The sequence below is a fragment of the Pseudopipra pipra genome, chromosome 7 (genome assembly GCF_036250125.1).
Source record: "Pseudopipra pipra isolate bDixPip1 chromosome 7, bDixPip1.hap1, whole genome shotgun sequence".
Lineage (NCBI taxonomy): Eukaryota > Metazoa > Chordata > Aves > Passeriformes > Pipridae > Pseudopipra > Pseudopipra pipra.
The window spans coordinates 1,963,006-1,983,242 of NC_087555.1; the positions used below are offsets into that span (position 1 = coordinate 1,963,006).

The 20,237-nt window shown below is 38.4% G+C and overlaps 1 long non-coding RNA gene across 5 annotated transcripts in view; it reads right to left on the reverse strand.

Moving 5' to 3' along the window:
• Positions 1-20,237, reverse strand: part of LOC135416886 (uncharacterized) — a 65,736-nt gene that overhangs the window by 5,328 nt on the left and 40,171 nt on the right. For 3 of the 5 annotated variants that reach the window (XR_010431796.1, XR_010431800.1, XR_010431797.1), the window contains one exon: positions 1,004-5,824. This is a non-coding gene — a long non-coding RNA (uncharacterized LOC135416886). The remainder of the gene's footprint in view (positions 1-1,003; positions 5,825-20,237) is intronic. The other 2 variants (XR_010431798.1, XR_010431799.1) reach the window with 2 other exon arrangements.

Below are 20,237 nucleotides of genomic sequence, written 5' to 3' on the forward strand. Positions count from 1 at the left end.
CCCAGACTCTCATGGGAACAGCAGTGAAAATTACTTCAGAAAAATAAAGTGTCACATAATACCTGTCTATTAATTTCAGCTTAAACAGTTGTGTCACATTTAGAAATACCTCCAGTTTCTGATACAGTAAGTAATATCATTCACTAGCACTTGTCTGCTATGTGCTTGTACACTTCAAGAATCTCATTTAACTTCAGTCCTTGCATTTTAGCTAGACTTTATTTAATCACTGTATTTATAAAATACACTATATTCCTGCAGAAAATAGATCCCTTTTTATTTTTTCTTTTCTTTTTTCTTTTTTGTGACCATACAATCTTTCTTCATTCCCACTCAGTCTCTCAGGGGAAAATTTGTATGGGATTACAGATTTCACCCTGGTTGCCATCACAGCATATTGGGCAGTTCTCTACCATCAGCTGTCCTTGCTGACCAGTTTATACTGTGTTTCTGGCACAAGGCAACTACTGTGCCCTTCCAGAAATTTCTCAGGCTGGGACAGTTCATCAGAGCATGTATTTCCCAAATGCAAGCTCTATTTTCTGCTTGAGAATCCCAAAAGCCACTGTGACAATTTAAACCAGTCCCTTGAGTTTTAACCATGGAGTTTTTTCCTTACTGTGTGGACAGATATAAGTATTCCAGACACAACAAATACACTAGGTTTGATTTCAGCTCTATTTTCAAAGTGATGAACAACGTTGGATAAACAAGTCCTCAAAATGTTGGATGGGAGAGTGCCATGAATGCAACACCCCACAAACTGGAGACATTTCAAGAGTGTTCACTGCTCCTGGTTCCCCTGTAGTGAATCAGCAAGAGTAAAGCACAGTAAGGAAACAAAGTGAAAGCAAAGTGCACTTCTAACTCCATTTTGAGGCAATTTTGCCTGGCTGAACCTCTCTCACCATGCTGGATTTCCACCACAGATCAGCGCTTTGTCATTTTGTCGCCGTTTGAAACGTTGTCATTTTATATTATACCATAGTCACAAAGAAAGTACCTGATGTGTCCAAATGATGAACCACCACCACCTCCTGCCAAAAAAAAAAAATAAAGTGACAACACTTATTTTCTGCTGGATAAACCTCTTCATTTCTGTATTACAGAAGACTTCTTTCATAGCTGAAAAATGGCATGTTAGAAGCCCCAAGAACATTTGCAGTCTTGAAATGCTCCCCTTTCTGTGCTCTCCCGTGCCCAAACAGGTTTAAAAATCTGATGGAAGCAGAAACTGCTGCGAGTTTTAATGTCTACATTTTTTCCAGCGTTGCTTCCAAGTCATTCATGGCTATTTAGCACTTACCTCAAAGAACTGTGCAAGGGCACCATCTGCAAAAACGGTACAGATTATACAGCCTGTGCAAACAAACAGGTGTTTGTCTCATCATCCCACTGAACATTTGAGAGATGTCTGGAATAACAGCAGCCCATCATCTGTGGGAAAAAAAATACACCACACTGCAAGCAGGTTTTGTCCCAGGGCCACTTTAAAGTGAGGAAAGAGGAACGTGTGCTCCAAGAGCAGGTAAAGAACAACATTTTACCCCAGAGCATAAGACCTTAAAAGCATACTAGTGGGTCAGACTGAAATAAATAAATAAAAACCCCGAAGTATTTAAATGTTCATTACCATCAGTGCAAACTAAGGTGAAACACTTCAAAAGTTGACAGTTGCCAAGGGATTTTACAGGCTCTACTGCAGGATTTTATTTCATCCAAACTTTTCTTTTTTTAAATCATTATTATCCGAAGATGTAACGTTTTTTTTTTAAAATTGGGGTAAAATGCTTTTGTTTGCTCGCCATGCACTTATAATTCACATTACACCAGACAACTAGAGCTTTGTTACAGGAATTGCAGGCTGGTTTTGCCTTCTGTCCTAGAGGTTTCAAGTTCAGATTTTTGGATCATTTTGTGAATGGCCCCTTCCAGCTGGAACTGCTGAGTATAAGGACCGGTTATCTTGACTTTCTCTATAAAATTAAGTGTAGGTAAATTAGATCAGCTACAAGAAAATCACTTAAATTAAAGGGATCACTTTAAATTAAGATTAAGAAAATCACTTAAATTAAGAAAATAACTTAAATTAAAAAAAAAAAAAAAGCAAACCACTTAGCAAAATTGTGAGCATTTCCTTATCATAATATACATTTTGGTTCAAAAAAAAAAAAAAAAAAAAAAATCCAAGGAGATCTACTCTTCAGAGTAGAGCATTTGCCCAACTTGTAATTCCCTCAAAGTGGTCTTATATTTTTTTTTTTTCCATTTCTCCCCTGTGAAGGGGAACATCCTGCTAGTTTTAAAAAGGTGAATGTAGCATTTCACCCCTTACCAGACTAACAAGGTGACAGGCTACACTTGCAATCCCAGACATTTCCATGTAGCTTCCCCTGGAGGTGGCTGGTGATCTGCCACTTCACCGACGGGGAGAATTTCCTCTTTTAATGCTCTTCAGCATCTAATCTGCAAAGGGACTGCAAAAATAAATGAAACCAGTTCAAAAGTTGCATAAAGAAGCTCAATAAATTGGGGTGTGGCGAGTTCTGTGCAGTGACGTTACAAGCGATGCTGGTTACAAACAACGTGTCCTCAGAGACAATAAAACTGAGAGGGGATCGCGACTGAGTTCATGTTTCAGGAGCTCATCTCTGTATCACAGTAAATTCCTCAGCAAAAAGGAAAAGCAGTGCCATTGTCAGACCCAGAGCGGGGATGCTCTGCGAGCAGCTTTGGAGACAGGACAATTTTCTGCGCTGATTTTAGAGACGTATTGCCACGATGGGCATTTAACACCGGCAAAGTGTTCTTTGTCCTGCTTTTATGGCCCCATCAATCGGAGCGATACAGCATCGCCCCTCTTAATGGGCAACTCTTAAGGGGTTCGTACCCATCAAGGTAGTTTTATTTGATTTAGCAGCTGTTTGATAAAGACCTCGGTTTTATCGCGCACTTTGGGACTGTGCTGCATCCAGCCACCACAGACAGGTTGCGAGGGAAGATGAAAGCAAGCTCCTGAGCAAAGCTCTGCTTTGATTTCCACCAAAGAGCTTGTTGTGAAAAACAGTTTGTGTTTCTGAACGGAACTCACGGTTTTAAGCCGAGTATTTTGCTTTTTGACAACCACTGCTAGGTAGCGACAGCAGAATTTCTAATTTCCCATGCTGCCAAGCAAACAGGGTTTGTTTAACATCTGATATTTCTTTAGCTCAACTTCCAAAAGTCATTTCTTTAAGAGGTATTAAATCAAGACTTTTTTTTTTTTTCACCCAGCATTATTACCACCACAGCTTTCACTACAGTTAACAAAAGGCCTTCTGCAGCTTTGTGGAGCCTTTCAGCATTAGCAATTAAGGGACATACATTTTTTTTAAAAAAAAGATGGTTTCATATGTACAGCACTGGTGAAACAGGCAATATTTTTCCCATTTCCAGTCATTCAGCTGAAGAATCAAAAAACCTAAAAAAAACCCCCAAAAAACCCCCAAAAAACCAAACAAAAAAACAACTTACTGGACTTCAGTAAGGAAACAAAATCATTTCTCCCTTCAGTCCCAGCTCTGAATTCATTTAACTGCTTTCTATATTAATTGGAAATTTTATGCTGCTTTAGAGGAAATAAAAATAATAAAAAAAAATCAAGTAACAACTTTTAACTTGCATTCTCTTTAAAGTGTGGGAGATTTTTATGCCTATTCAGGAGAGCAGAAAGATGAGGACTGTTTCAGGACTCCATTGGAGCATCTTCAAGTATTATCTTTACAACTGACAATTATTTTTTAGTAGTATTTATTAAATCAAATCTTAACCCAACTAAAAACATGTTTTCCTGATATGCACAGACTACTTCTTTGCTAAGGAAACGTACAGCAAGGTAATCCAAAGAAAGCCTGGCAGAACACCAGATATAAATATTTCCAAACAAAACAACAAAACCCCCAAATAAATAACCCTCAAACAACTCACAAACCCTTTAAAATTGGACTCTGCACTGTATCACTCACTGGACATTTCTGAACGAGGTCACAAGTTCCCAAATTATTATGGAATCAACCACCCTCGGTGCAGCCTCCAAACCACTCTCTGCAGTTCATAAACAACACAAAAGAATAATTGAGGTGCCTCTGAGGCTTATCCTTAAAGAACAGACAGTCTTATCATTTTGGGGAGCCTGCACACTGTGAGCACTGCTCACAACAGTCAGGTGAAGGGTTACTGATATATTGCCACGAGTTTTGTTTGGGGAACCAGGGGATAAGAGAGGTGAAAAGAAGTGGCTGCATAACTCTGCTTGGGTGGAGAGTTCTCGTGAAACCTCAGCTTCTCCACTGGAAAAAATTGCTGAAACTGATACACTTATTTACGTGACTGTAGTCCAAACAGAGTCAAAGGGCACACACACGGAGAAATTGAAGTTGCAAATATATTTCTGCATAATCTTTTTTTGCAGTAGCACGCCAACCAGAGAACTCAGAAATCTCCTCCTAGGGAGGTACCCAGGAAAGCCATAGTATGGATAGCTGTGAAGGATTTTTTAATGGAACTTTAACAAGTTACCAGCAATTTACTTTTCCCTCCAGCAGAAAGTATAAATAAGTTTTTTCCCTCTAAAAAGGTTTCCATATATGTAAAATAGTGACCTAAATGTAAGCAGATTCGTGACTTTCTAAAGGCTGAACGAATTACCACGCTTTGTCTTTGCATTTTTCATTTTGAAAATTAAAAAGATATTTTGTAGTTAACACTGTCTGCACGCCTGGGAAGACTTCTGCACAGAACAACTCGCTGTGCAGCAGCCAAATTTGAGGGATCTGTGATGAATTTTAGACAGTTCTCCCATAACTGAGATTCTTTTGCATTCACATTACAAATATTGTGTCACTTCAGATGCCACCAGACAGAACTGATTGCACTGGAGCAGGAAGAAACAAGAAATTCAGTTGCAATGTCTTTGGGGATTTTTTGGGGGGTACTTAAACAGTATACCAAGCTTAGGGTGTTGGGCTACAAGGGTTTTTATTATCTGAAACTCATACTAAGTTTATGTGTTCATTTACACTTTCTAAAAGGTAAAGAATTTCCAGTCAAACATATCAAAGAGCAACACAAATAGAGAAGTTAACCCTCTATTGCATTTAGTTTCACTTTCAATATCCTCAAGTATAGTTTCCAGAAGTTAGGGATGATAAGATAAAGAAATATTAAACTTGCCCTTTGCCTCTTTAGACTGCTCTGCTCGTTTTGTCACTTTTGGAAGATTAAACATTTGGGCCTAGAATTTGTCCATAAATCTGAATATGTCATGCTGTTCCCTGGAAAATTAGAGGCCCTTTCACCATCCCTCCTTTTTGTCAACCATTAAACTACTCACAGAACACAAATTAAATTCCACCCCCATTGTTATCCCGATAGTTTGAACAACTGGACTTCAGTTTATCTGTAGAAAGAACATTCTGTAGCTTTGAAAATGCTCACGTGGATCTTTTTAGTTCTTGGATTTTTTTATTTCTAAAACATGGATATCAAAGCAAGCCTGATTTTCTGCTCTTCGGTATGAGAAGATTTTAGATTTTAGATTTTTGCTTGTCCTCTTAGATAGCAGAGAATATAAATAGTGCAACAGGTCTGGAAGGAAAACTCCCAGGCTGATCAATATTAAGCAGCACTAAAGCATGTACAGTATCACAAATCCAAGGCCCACCTGAATTTACTGTACTTTTAGTGTCATTTACCCACCTTTCTCACTTATCACCTTCACCTTTGCTTACGTATCGTAGATCTGCAGTTTGAGACACTTGGCTTACCAGGGAATTCATGTGCAATACTGGTGAGAGAAAATAATAAAACCCAAAAGTGATAAGCACAGTGAAATTTAATTTTGAAATTGTAATTCAAATCATGCTTGCCAGCTAGTCCATTAACATTTTCTAAGCTGACAAAGTACTCCTGCTTTTGCAGAACTAGGATTGATTTAAAACTCTGCTGACTGAGCTGGTATTCACCCCTCACTCAAACCCACTCTAGAGACATAACTGGCATGTTAGATTCAGTATCTTCAGATAAAAACAGAGAGCAAATGATTTTATTGTTGGTATAACCATCACACCACTGACATTTTTCATTACACCATTGCATACTTAGCTGTGGAGAAGAACTGATGGAGGAGGAGAATAATTGAATTTTTCCTTATTACTGAGCACATCTGCATTTAAAGCATTACATCTCTATTAAAAAAAATAAATTTAACATGGAAGTGCCTGCAGTTTTTGTATTTAGAATGCTTTTGGAACATGAATGTCGTGGATATTAAAAGCTTGGGTTGGACAGTCACTGCTGGAGGGTCAGCACAGCAGCATAAAATGTCCTTCCCAACACCCACCCCCCTTTTTTAACTGCAGGGCAAGTCCTTTCTCAGCGTGAGTTATCTCTGAGTGTTTACCAGCCATTAACTCGAAAGTGGCTGTAATTTCTCAGCCTGTAATTAGCGATGGTGACTAAACCTGAGCAGGCATCACCCCGTCAGCTGTCTCGGATTAGGGATTCAAGGCACCTCTCCCTCTCTCCCAGTCATGACAATTCATTAGTTCTGCTGTTGGAGAGCAGCTGTACCATTTGCGAGGTAATTTATCCAGATTCCCTTCAAAATTATCGCTGAAACGTGGGAGGATAAGTGATTTGATGAGGCTGTGTATTTACTGCCAGGTAACATTACAGGTTGGGTCTGTGGTCAGAAGTGATGGGAGATGATGTTTTGTGGGAAATATTGCCCTTTTTAAGGCGAAAAATTAATAAGTTCAACGAGGCAAAGGACAAAACACTTCAACATGTCAGTCACGTCTCACACTGTTATCCATAAAACACCCCTCAAACAGTACATGTGAAGATCATTAACATTTTACCTTTCTGTCATAGCATATTGCTGTATTTTTCTAAAAAGCCTCTGATTTAGTCAAAGCTGATCAAAGTATGAGAACATATAAAATGCTTGATTACTAAAGTAGGGCGAGACAAATAAAATTCAACAGGTGTAATTGCCAAGCTAAAACTGCTGAATCAAGAATTTAGGGGTTTAAGTCATGCCCTGAAAAATACCATCAATGTGTGTTTTCTGAAGAAACCTGAAACAAATTGGCAATACTTGGAAAACTTCACAATGTGACTTGTGTTTGTTTTCTAATCCCAGGACAACACTCATTCCTGTACATGGCTGGGGGGAAAGACCCAACAGCAGGATTCAAACCAGATCACTCCCTGGAATTCACATTTTCTTATTTCCCATTAATACTACATCAGCAGACTAGCCATACTGAGCTGGACCTAAAGCCAGTTTTTAACTTCAGTGACACATCTTCAATAAAACAGAATTTATCCATCATCCAGTTCTCCTTCCCTGGAATAAACTTGCTTATGTTTCTTTCACAGTATATACATTTAGCCTCACTTCTGGCCCCCAGGACTGTAACTGAGGATGCTCAACTGCTTATGATGACAAGTTGTCCTATGGATTTGACTTAGCCTTTCACCCAGCTTTAGCATTCAAATATATACACACATTGAGTACACTGATATTTTTCCAGCAATGAAATGTCATAAACACTGACAACCTCTTCATGGTCTTAAATCCAATATCCTGTGGCCTCACTGACTTCTGGATTTTAATTTGCTATCCCAGTGCACAGTAATTTCTGGTTATCTCTGTCACAGTCTCAAGCACATCTCAAGATGAAATTCTGGCAGGTTGTCATGTTTGCTAAGAGCAGGTGTTCTGACTTTCCTTGCAGTTGTTTTTTTCCTCTCTGCTCTCTGAAATCGGGCGCCCCACGCGCGGACGTTTCATCTCTGACCATCTGAATATGCAGATCTTTTAATCCCCATTTTTATACATATATGCAAAGACATTAATTTTAATCAGGGAAAGCTAAGATGTAATACCAATAAAAGAGGAGTTGTTAGGCATGACATTTCATTTATGGATATAGCTGAGAAGATTAATGTCTGAGCCAGCAGCCTGTCCATTACTACCTTCAGCTACTGGGGAACGAAACGTCGTGTCTAACAACTCATTCCTCACTGCTCATGAGAAATTCTTGCTGCCAGTTCATTCCAGCACCCTCCATTTGTCTATACAATAGTATTAATTAAACCATGAAACCCAGATAATTTTAAAGAAGGAGTTCTGCATGATTCTTTTCCAGGGTACGTGTGTACGTTTCCACATTTTCCTTTTGACTGATGTTTTAAATGTCTTTATTTGTGTGACTTACCTGAAGGAAGGTCAGCTCCTCAGGACTCCACTCATTGAAAAAAAACTTCAAAGCAAATGAATTTACCTGCAACCTGGATTCAGCTAGAAGACTGAACTCATTCCCTTTGAGCACTTTATATGGCAAGGGGTGGTTATGGTTTTTTCACAAGCAATTGATCACATTTCCTAATGGAGTTTTCCCTTCAAAAGACAGAAAGCAACCTTTGGCTGGATACATCAACAGAAACAATAAGCTGGTACTTACCATTAGTTCACCTGGACCAGTAACAAGAACAGAAGCGAGAAAGCAAACGAGTGATACAAAATTGAAAAACTGAATACAAAAATTGAAAATACTGCATGGATAGCTTAGGTAGTATATGCTTTTACAAATAAGGCACAGAATTGTCCTGATTATCAGGATTGACACCTTACAACTCAGAAAGCCCAGCCCAAGCTCAGCTTCTGAACACTGAGCAATGGTGGTCTGTCTGCATTTTTAGACATGAAGATTATCTCTGTGCCAAAGAAATCTTTCATGATTCCAGTGGGGAAAAAAACCGCCAAACTAACTAACAAACAAAAAAAACCAACCCAGGAGACCAGACCAGTAGGTTGGGTAGAGAACAACTCTATGGCTCCCCCCAGCTCAAGGCACTTGAAAGGAAATATATTTCGGTAGTGGGAGGAGAGAAGGAGAAGAATTAGAGGAATACAGAATCATAGAATACTTTGGGATGGAAGGGATCTTAAAGGCCATCCAGTTCCAATCCCCTGCTGTGAGCAAGGACACCTTCCACTAGACCATGTTGCTCAAAAAATTTAGTGTGGCCTTAAACACTTCCAGGTATCCACTGCTTCTCTGGGCAACCTGTTCCAGTGCCTCATCACCCTCTGAGTAAAGGATTTCTTCCTAATATCTAATCTGAACCTCCCTTCTTTCAGTTTAAAGCCATTATCTTTTGCAGGAGAAGGGAGAATATGGGCAAAAGTATAAGCAGATTTGTTTCCAGACACCAATTCCAGAATGATTCTTCTACAACTGAATTAGGAACTGATTCTAATTGTCTCGGGTCCCTTTTATTCTCAGACCTCTCTATTCACACAGTTAAATTAATTTCTTGCTACTAATATGAAATGAGAAAATACACTTTTTAGAGGAAAAAACCCAATTATGCATCAAGTACAACACCTAGAAATGAAGAAAAATCCACTTTATTGTAATGCCTGTTTAAACAGGTGGGTATCTTTGCATTTTACCTCAGGTGATCATTTAACTGATTTAGGACAAAAAAAAGAAGCAATGTCTAACTTACCTAGCACATACAGATACCCCAAAGAAGAGTATTTATTTGCACAACAGATCAAAAGCAAAACAAAGGATTTGTTTGGTCCAAAAATAAAATATGGACATAAAGTAAAACTGTGATGTGACACCTCTGTGTGTGAGAAAGGGAAATAAAAAAGGAAGATTCTATTTTCCCCCATGAATGCAAATAGATTCATACCAATAACTCTGATGCTGTCTTGTGTTTAAAACAAAATCTTCTAAGTGCAGAGATCAAGGGCATTTTTTTAACCTGCTGCAGAGAAGGAGTATCTTGCATGTCCTACATGACTCCCTGGAACAGTAACTGTGTCTGAACACAGAAAATGTAATCCTGGTAGTCTGACCTTCTCCACAATTTCACCTGTGCCACGTACACAATAAGATTAGCAGGAAAGCCCCAACCCTTATTAGCTCAAATACATGATTTGCATGATTTAAGAAAGCCCTGAAATTCAAAGGTGTTGGATGGCCAGGACTGCATCCCTCAACTGCAATTACTGTTCAAAAGACATTGAGAAAAATCCACCTTGTTCAAATACACAGACTTGTTTGCACTACACAGCAAGTAGTAAAAGGCCATCCCCTGCCTTTATCAAGTGTTATTTCTAGCCATGTTTTGTATATTTTACCTAAATACTTTACTAAGCATTTATCTGCAGCCTAGCACGGATTGGTGTCACAAAATTACTTGACATCCCTTACATGTTTCAGAAGGGGGACTAGGATTAGCCTGACTTGGGAAAGTGTTACAGAAAATGGAGAATGGTTTGTTGACAGTGACAACGGGTTTCTTGAGCTTCCCTCTTTGAGGAGATGCACTGGCTGCTACCAGCAGGTATTTCAGCACACAGCTTTTTCCCCCACTCAGGCACACCCTTTCTGCAACACAAAAATGTCACAGACTTGGCAGACATGTTAACATTTGCCTCACTCATTGTTACTGGAATTGGAGAACAAAAGAGAAACTCAAAGCCAATTTTTCCACCAGGATTATTTTTTTCTTTGGTCTTCATGTTCAATGCATTTGGAAAATTCAGGATAAAGTGTCTGACAATACAGGCTGCTTATAATTTTTTTGCCATGCCTATGATGCTGAAGAGAAAATGAGGTGGTTGTGCTGAAATAGCACGTGCTTGTTTGTGTATAGGAGGTGTTAAACACCTCCCTGGAGAATTACAGAGAGAAGGAAAATGATAACTCCAGGGAAGAAGCACTAACACAGGGAAATCACAAAACACTACCCTGAAGAAACTTAACTTTTCGTATTTTTTTTTATAAATTGATGCACTGCTTGAATTAAAGAGACCAAGGAATCTCTGCTGCCCACCTCATGCCAGCACACAAGGATGAGCCCTTAGGATGTGGGGTGACCATGCTGGGACTGTGCTGGCAGCCTTCTGATCACAAACAGAAACTATGTCCAGCATTGAGTTTTCTACCATTCAACTATTAACATTTGCCTCACTCCCTTGTTACTGGAATTGAAGAACAATTTTTCCACCAGGATTATTTTTTTCTTTGGCTTCTTGGCAGAAACACAAGACACAGTGACTCTCTTTAATATCTAGTTTTACTATATGGGGAACATTCATTAACAGACCATGGTATAGAAAGATCAACACAACTACAACAATAAGTCAGACTGCCAACACCACCTGATATCAGCTACCAGAATTTTCCTTTAAAAGAAAGACCTGGATGCTAAATGCACAAATCCAGCTAAGTAGGGTAAATAACCTAACTCTGTTAACATCCCAAGTGTCAATCCCAAGCCTCCTAGCAGAAGGTCAGCCAGGAGGACAGAAAGGGGGGCAAACCCAGGCTATGATTAGGAGCTACTTCTTTCTACAAGAGAGATGGGTGAGCACAGTAATAAACCACCCCACCCCCAGCAGACAACTGCTGTGCATCTGATTCCAGGGCATTTCTGGTGCCACTGTTTCAATGGTTAGGGTTGATGTTGCTCTGCAGCTCTTTTTCACAGAGGCATCACCCACCTCATCAGCCTGACAGCTGGTGCCAAGCCCATGTAACAGTTCAGTGTGCTTAAGTAACAGAGAACCTCAAAAACATTTGGAATTTAGAGCCTGTCAGAGTCCTTAGGAGTTTGTGCTGTTGATGAAGAAGCATAATCAAAAATCAAAGTGCGTGTCACTGATCCCCCTACGTCCATCCACAAGAGGGTTAATTTGGTGCCCTGAGAGGAGCCACTGTGTTAACATTTTAAAGGAATCTGAAAGTTATAAAACTGGAAACTTACTCCTGTTAGAAAACATTGCATTAAGACATCCTCACCAAAAACATAGCCACAGCTTTTTACGATTGACTTCTGTACCTTCAGAGGAAGGTTCACCTTCAAGTTTTACCCCTGAGCCAAGCTAAGATGCTTTGAAAGTTACCTAATTATGAGCGGTATTATTTCTACTGCCTCTTTCATGTAAGAATTACAAAGAACTTCAATAAACAATTCCATTAAACAAAATGAAAGAGGAAACATAATTTTTTTTAATTTTTTTTTTTTTTTTTTTGCTAATCAAGCCATTAGGTCTCATAAGATGCAGGTGTCATTCTCCTTCCTGCTGTAGGCTTCCTGAATGATTGTGAGGAAATTATTTGTGTCCTTTGTGCTGTAGTTCACTATTCATTAAAGTGGGATGACAGCAGTTCTTTTCTCTGACCTTTTGTACGTTTTCTCTGAACTCTATTGTAAATTTTACTGGGCATGTACTGTCTCTTAGTATGTGTAAATTCAGTATCTATTAAAATAAAACCTTCATTTTAGTTGGGACCTCAAACAACTGAAGAAATAATGACATACAGACAGTTCAGCTGGAAAAAATGTGTAACTTATTAATTTCTTTTAGAATACACTGTGCTTCAGATGTGAAGTTTTAAGATGAATGATAATATAAAACTGGTATTTTAATTCTGTGCTTTGTAATGCCACATCAGCTTGCAGGCATCCAATAGAAATGTGGAAATCTCTCCCAGAACATAAGGTATTACTTCTGGCAAACAAAGGAGCCTTGATGAACTCCTGCATCCTTTTTAAGCCCTTAATTTTGTAGACTAAGCAACTTATTTTTAAGATACAATCTTGAAGAAAGACACCTTTGATATATGAATAGCAGTAGTACTCTAAAATAAGGCCTGTAGACAATGAATATTAAATGTGTGATTAAATGTTCTGATTGCCTCAGCACACAAAAAAAAAAAAAACAACAAAAAAACAACAAACCCACAAACACTCCTCCCAAAAAACCCCACATAAATAAAGCAAGAGTCCTGACTGCATTTAGAGATGCACAGCACCATTTCATAGAGAGATGATTCTCAAGGATAGGCTGTTAGAGGTGGTTTCCTGATGCCCTCCCTCCCTAAGTTTCTGAATCCTAATGTTAAGTACTACCATTGCCTGGGCTCAGCTGGAATATTCCCTTAACTGACAGATTTTGACCATGGAACAATGTTTAATAGACACCCCGAAATGAGGAAGGCTGATGGGAAATCCCAGATTGACCGGCTGTCTCTAAGCTCTTAATTTTACTGTATTTCAGACCTAGGGTTGCACTGGAAAAATGGATTAAATATTCTTTGGCATTGACTGGTACTACTGAAGAAATACTCTCAGTAAAAGTCAGTAAGCAGGACGAGAAGTCACTCTTTCTGAAAATAGTCTTTTCCTGCCCTACCCTGCTAAGTTTAACAAGGAAAATCATCTTTCCCCCCCTCTCCTCTCATAAAATAGAATCATCATTTCCTTTCTCTTTGTTGCTCATTTTCACCTTTGCCTGGAGTCAATCTTTAGATATGAAAGGCTTTTCAGATGCATCTACAGCAGTCAGCAGTGCTCCACTATACGGTACAAAACCAGCTGCACTAAATTGATTTGAATATTATTCCATTTTTCTATTGTTTAATAAAAAGAAATGTTTTCTGTGATGGGTTTTCTTAAGGATCAAACTTGGAGATAAAGATCAAGGGGATGGATAGGCTGCAAAGTCTGCTGTGGCAATGCTGGCTTGTGCTTCAAGTGCAGGGTTTCAGATTAGTGGTTATTTAAAACTGACCTTTCAAGTTATTTTTCCTAAAAGGTGAAGTCGCACCGAAAAAAGCTGGTGTTTTTGTTGCCAGCAGGCAGAGCTTTGAAAATAAATAAAAGGGATGCGAATTTCAGAATTTTACTTCTTTGTGAGATAATATTTTTGTCTCTCTGTTGCTTTGTTTGGAAAATGACCTGATTTTTGTTAAAGATCTGTTTTCAAACTACAATATTTTAGTATAATAAATCATAGGACCATAGAATGGTTTGGGGTGGAAGGGACCTGAAGGATCATCAAGCTCCAACCCCCTTGCTGTGGGCAGGGATGCTAATAAAGTTCATTAATGTAACAGCAGCAAGTCTGATGTAGCTTTATAGAGAACTGTTGGAGCCTGCAAATTGTACACTACTGAAATTCATAAACTGGAAAGAGTTGCAAATAATTAAATAGAAAAAAATAATTACTACAGGTTCTATTGACTTGAAAATAGAGGAATAACATAAAGTTTTCCGGGAAAAGAAACCCCAACAACATACAGATGAAAAATCATCATTCAAATACAAGACACTTGGGAAATAACATAGCTGTTAGCTATACATTCCTCTTACTTTAGTTATAAAATAATTGCAATCTATATTATCTTTAGGTGCCTTATATAGTCAGGAAAATATAAAAATAATACTAAATAATACTAAAACCACTGTCACCAAAGGTAAAAGTCATGAAACAAGGTCCACATATCCCACCCTGCCTGGCCCTCCTCTGCTCTACCTGAGAGAACACTTTGTGTCTAACGAGCTTTTAGAAGGTAAAAAATAAAAAATCCACCAGGTAGCTTGCACATCACTCTTGGATATTCTAACTCAGGGAAATGTCCTTCTACCCAAATCAAGACGTGGAAGAACTTTAGCTTTTAGGTACAAACCCCTTGAAGTATTAGGAAAAGTAGGAAAAACTACAAAGGTAAATTAGCAAATTACTAAGCAAATTAGGGATAAAATCCCAGCACACTGGGAATGCTACAGAAAGAGAGAGAGGAGGTCTACTGGAAACAGCATTTTGGGAGAAAGAAGTGCATAAGAAAAGACCTAAGACTGCAAACTGACAGCTAATTAGTTACGAACTTGTAAATTGATATGACAGCAAAGAACGTTATTGTGATTTTACACCCTGTTAATAAAGAGCTTCATTCTGTGGACAACACAGCTAATTAAATGTCTGCCATTGACAACTTCCACTGAGCCCAAATTTACCACATTGCACAAACCTGATGCAACCCAGACAAACTGGACAGAGTTCTGGGCAGAGAAAAAAACCCAGCATTGCCATCTCTAATGTGAAGAAACATTTCAAAAACATTAAATAGAGGGGGTTGGACAAGGTGACCCTTCAGTAATTCTGCAATTCTTGATTGTTCAGGTGGTTCAAGAAACACAAGTAACAGCCAGAAAATTTACAGCAAAGACAGACAGTACATTTCACACACTAAAGAATTAAAGTATTTTGGAACAGTGAGACAGACTGGAGACAGAGCCAGCATTTGTGTGAGTGATTGTGTGTGAGGACGCTGTGTCAGGCAGGGCAGTCCTGCACCAACCTGAGACTGAGGTGAGGTTTGTTTGACTGAAAAGTGTCAGACTTCAATTCAAAGATCTGTTCTTCTTGTTGGAACATTCTGGGGAAAATTCAGAAAGTTTTCTTTGACTCAGCCTCAATTAGCAGATGGTCAGTATTGTTTTGCCAGGATCAAGGGGCAAGAGATACACGTTTTCTTCGTGTCTAAACTCAGATCATAACCAACTCCTAGAATCACAGTGCTCTGCTTAAAATGCAAACCACTGTAATCAGAAATATCTATTTAAAGAAGTGACATGAGCACACAATTGGGAATTGCACAGAATTTTCATGGCAAGCTTAATGATCACTTTGCCTTGTTTCCATATCCTGCCCTTGTTTCTCTACATCAGGTGGGGAAAGGCAATAATCTGTTCAGGCACCATTGCATGCACTAAAGGAAATAAAAATCATTCCCTCACAGAATCCCAGTTTGTTCCTAGTTCACCTAGGGAGAGAATATTACAATTTTTTTGCACTATGAGGAAAAGACAGAAGATAACTTACATTTAGGTATTTGACATAGCTTTAAAATATTTATCCTCCAGGGGATATTGCTGAAGGGGTTGTCCTTGCAGTAGTCTGGAACATGAGGGGACCAGCTGCTCTTCACTTTTCAGTCATTTATTTCCAAGTTTTGTGTTTGATTTCAGCCTTAATTTCTTCCCTGTAAAATCACTATAACCAACCATGTGTATTAAAAAATAATTACTGTAATAATAATACTGTGTATACATATATATATGTATATGCATACACATATACTCATATACCAAATAAGTCACTTGGCAGTCAAACAAGTCCTCAACATCCTTCTATTGGCTAAAAGATTTGAACCAGAGCCCTGAGAAATTATAAAAGCCACTGACAATTCCAACTTCAAATGCAGTGTTTGCTGTTGGAATATCACAGGGAAAGTATTGGAAGTTTTCCTGAATTCCCATGGAGGGCACACAGCCAATTTAGAGTTGTCTGCAGAAAGGTTTTCAGGCAACATGGGTAGCAGTGGTGCAAACATCCCCATTCCTTCAAGAAGTCCCTGTTTAATGAACACGAAAGCATTTCAAACAGATATGTTCAGATTTCACTGGAATGGGAGGAAATTTTTCAGGGTCCACAGTGAGGCATGAGAAATCCATATGTAAAACGAAAACGATATCAGCTGATCATCTCATTTGTAATGAAGGTTTCGCAGTATCTTGTCAATATTAAGAAACTAATTTCTCACTCTATTTCCCCCCTGCAATTTTTTGAGATTTAACCGATCATTCCCGAGCTGTAATTTTGAGCTCCGCTGAACTGTTGTGGAAGCTCCATTTAAAAAAGGGAAGAAAAAAAAAAAAAAAAAAAAGAAGAAAGAAGAACATGTGTGAACTGAAGTTTTCCTCTGCAGCTGAATGGTGCAACTGATTGCCTTCCAACCTCACCAGCAGCCCTCTAACAGTGACTTGCTAATTTTGTTGGATGAGGCAAAGATATCAACACTAACCCTGATTTCTCCCTGATTAAAGAGCCATCATCAAGAAAAGAGGGAATCTGTATATGAATATATGAGTTTATTTGTATTTATATTATATATATATATAGTGTGTATGCAAGATATGTATTTTAGCTATTCATCCCTCAGATCACATTCTAGGGAGAATCTGATTAACAAGTTAGAACTTGGAGGAGAAACAATGTCTAGTTTATCTGCCATAACTGCTTTGCAATCTTATTTTTCTACCCACTTTTCTTAAAAGGTGGACTAACACATGCTTAAGGGTTTTTTTGAGAGCCTTCAAAGTAAGTAGCTACAGAAATCACTGTTTACATTCAAATTGCTGTTCATTACTTACCACGTCTCTGTAAAACTGAGGTTTAAATATAAACTGTGAAATGAGTTTCGTTGTTTGCGAGCAGGATATCATTAGAATCAAGTCACAGCAAATTACTCACTTAAAGATATAATTACAAAGGGATAAGATTATGGTTGTAAGGAACAAAACTGTTCTGCAGTGGCAATCAACCTGGTTTTGTATTAACCCCCAAATTTTGGTATATTTATATTAATGCTCTTTGGTTTTATTATAAGGCAGTTTGAATCTTGCCTTACAAAAGATACTTATGAAGCATTTCTATGATTATCAGAATAACTTTAAAAGCTGTATTTTTATGTACTTGTAACAGAGCCTTACAAATTCCATTAACTGCACCCCGTTTCTGCAATGCCAGCTATTTGTGCCTCTGTGTTAATGAAATGAGTCAGCTGTTCAGTTCTGAGGCCCTTTTCATCACACAAGATCAAGAGAAGCTTTCTAAAAGAATTAAACAGCTGAAGAAGGAAGGGAATTCTACATTTCCCTGCTTATGATGTACAGTTTTATACAACATGAAGCCCATCCAAAGCTCCAGACAATATTTGTTTTCAAGCAGGAAGGCCCCCAAGTACAAATATATCAAATCCATCCACTATTGCTTAAAACAATGTGGATTTTCAGCCCAAAACCCCAGAACTAAACAAAAGCAGTGTGACAGTATAGGACACATTAGAATAACAGTAATAGAATGAGAGGTTTGCAGAAGTGTAAGGAATATTTAACTAAGCTATAGAAAAGATTAAGCTGGAGCAGCACATACATTAATTCCCCTCTGGAGCTGTAATTTCCAACATATAGTTTTGGGTTTTTTCCCCCCACAAAGTTATATATTGTTTTTCAAGGTCAGGTATTTTTATTCCTTAAAATGCAATAAGAATGCCTACATTGTTTATAGTTAATTGGTTCTGGAAGATTGGCAATATTTTAAGCACACATGACATGTTCCCCTTGCTCTCAACAGAAGGCCTATCACCTTTTCCATTCCTTCAACATTATAATTTAATTACTGTGGAAACTACATATGCAAGCTGCATTTATTAATAAATACAAATCAAAATGTCTAACGTAAATTATTGATATGCTATATTATCTCAGCTTTTCTCTACAGGTCCTCATAAAAATAACTTGAGTTTTGACAGTCTGACTTGCAGGTTTTTGTATTTTATAGCTCTCAGTAGAACACAAACAGTCATAGATACATTAACCTTTAAATAAATTCTCTTTAAGCAAATGTAATAACTCTGACAGCAATCTATGCCCGTACATGTTTTGAAGATTGTGTTTTTAATTGCAATGGTTTTGTCCATTTACTTGAAGTGAAAAGGCTTAGAGATTTCAAGATATGCTAGAAGGAAATTATAGATAGAAAGCTATAGATATAATTTGAAATTATATCTATATAATATCTATTATATCTATGATAGATATAATTTATACATATAAATAATATATAAAATTATATATTATTATAATTATTTTCCTATATTTTACTTTTCACTTTTTTATTGGAATATCTTAATTTTAAAAAGTTATTCTTTAAGTAAATCTACTAATAGACCTTTTAGCATTAACCTACTTTGTTGCACACCCTCAACCACCAGCCACACACTTCCTTGGAAGCCCCACATATTTAAACCTCTCCCACCTCTAGGCATGATCCCAGCAGCTGACATGCAACAGCACAGCTGGAAATATCCCAATATTCCTGTACACACCCATAAGGATGCTGTGTGCATATGAGCTCCCAGATACAATTCACATTCCTGCCCCTTCCCTGGACAGCTTCACACTCCTAAAGACACCACATCCATTGTCCTGAAAATTAAAGTTCTAGATGCACCACATAAACATTCCGGTGGTTTTTACTTTTTTAAACAACCTTTTCAAGTAATTATAGCATCTATCTAAACAGTCCCCACACAGGACTAAGCCAGATAACCATATCTGTCCAAGGTATTTATGTGTACCCTATCATTATGGAGAAACGATTACTGGAAAGAATCTAAATCACTGTTAGAGCAATGTCAGAGTACAGTGTTGTAATTACAATCTGAATTTCAAATACACAATACAGGGAGCGATATGTCCTCTTTGGGACAACTTCTGCTAGTCTTACTGCCTTCAATTTTTGTGGGTTTTTTATTAGAAAATAGTGTTTTCCATTATTTTTATAACACATTGACACGCTGCAAATGCATTTCCACGGGCATAATACACAATGCTATGAATATATTTACATTTGCTCTGAATATTTAAAGAGGAAAGCCCTGGATATAATCGCATAGGAGTTATTTCTAAGCCGGTCTATTTTTGCATTTTATCTGTGCCTTCCACTGGAGCTGAAAATCAGCGGAGAAATAAATCATCAGCACTTTTTGACTGCATCTTCAGGCTCTGTCAATTCGCTTGAAACGTTATCAGATGATCCTCACTGGCAAGAAATAATACACCTGGCCTAACAAAAGGTCTAATCCTCCTGCCAGGGACTGAAGCACCGTGGTGGTGGTCTGGAGCTACAAGGGCAGAGCATCCACCTCTGGGGGGAGAACAGGGAGCAGCCCCACTCCCTCCTCCCACTCTCCCGACAGCAGCAGGAGCAGGAAGCCTGGATCTCTGTGTCTGCCTGTGTCCCCTTCCCTGCACTTGGTACAGCTAAGCTTCATTTTGTCTGCCCTTTTCCTGCAAGTCCCACGTACAAACTTCATTCTTCACACACTCAAGGCTACTCAGAACTGCGGACCTTTGACACCTCTAAACAAATGTTAAGGATGTCAGGCGGTGTCACCTTCTGAAAACATTGTAACTTCTGTGTTGTACAACTGAAATGCCGTTGACTCAAACCAGAGATTAATAGCTGGCATTAATTGGAGCACAGATAACGAGGGTTCGACGAAAGGCAGAGAAATACCTTCCTTATTCCCTGCTCTCCAGACTGCAGTGTTAATGTGCTGAAGGTAAAAATTAATCCTTCTCTACCTGCATACAGAGGTCCTGTGGAAGCGTTCTTTACACCAGCACGGGCTGATGGTGGATGGGCTATTTATCCCCCAGCACCCAAACAACTAGAGCAGATATTTCCAGTTTCTGAAGAACAGAAGAAAGGGTTTGGGAGCTTCATTGTTCTACCATCAACCCTCAGTTTTGGT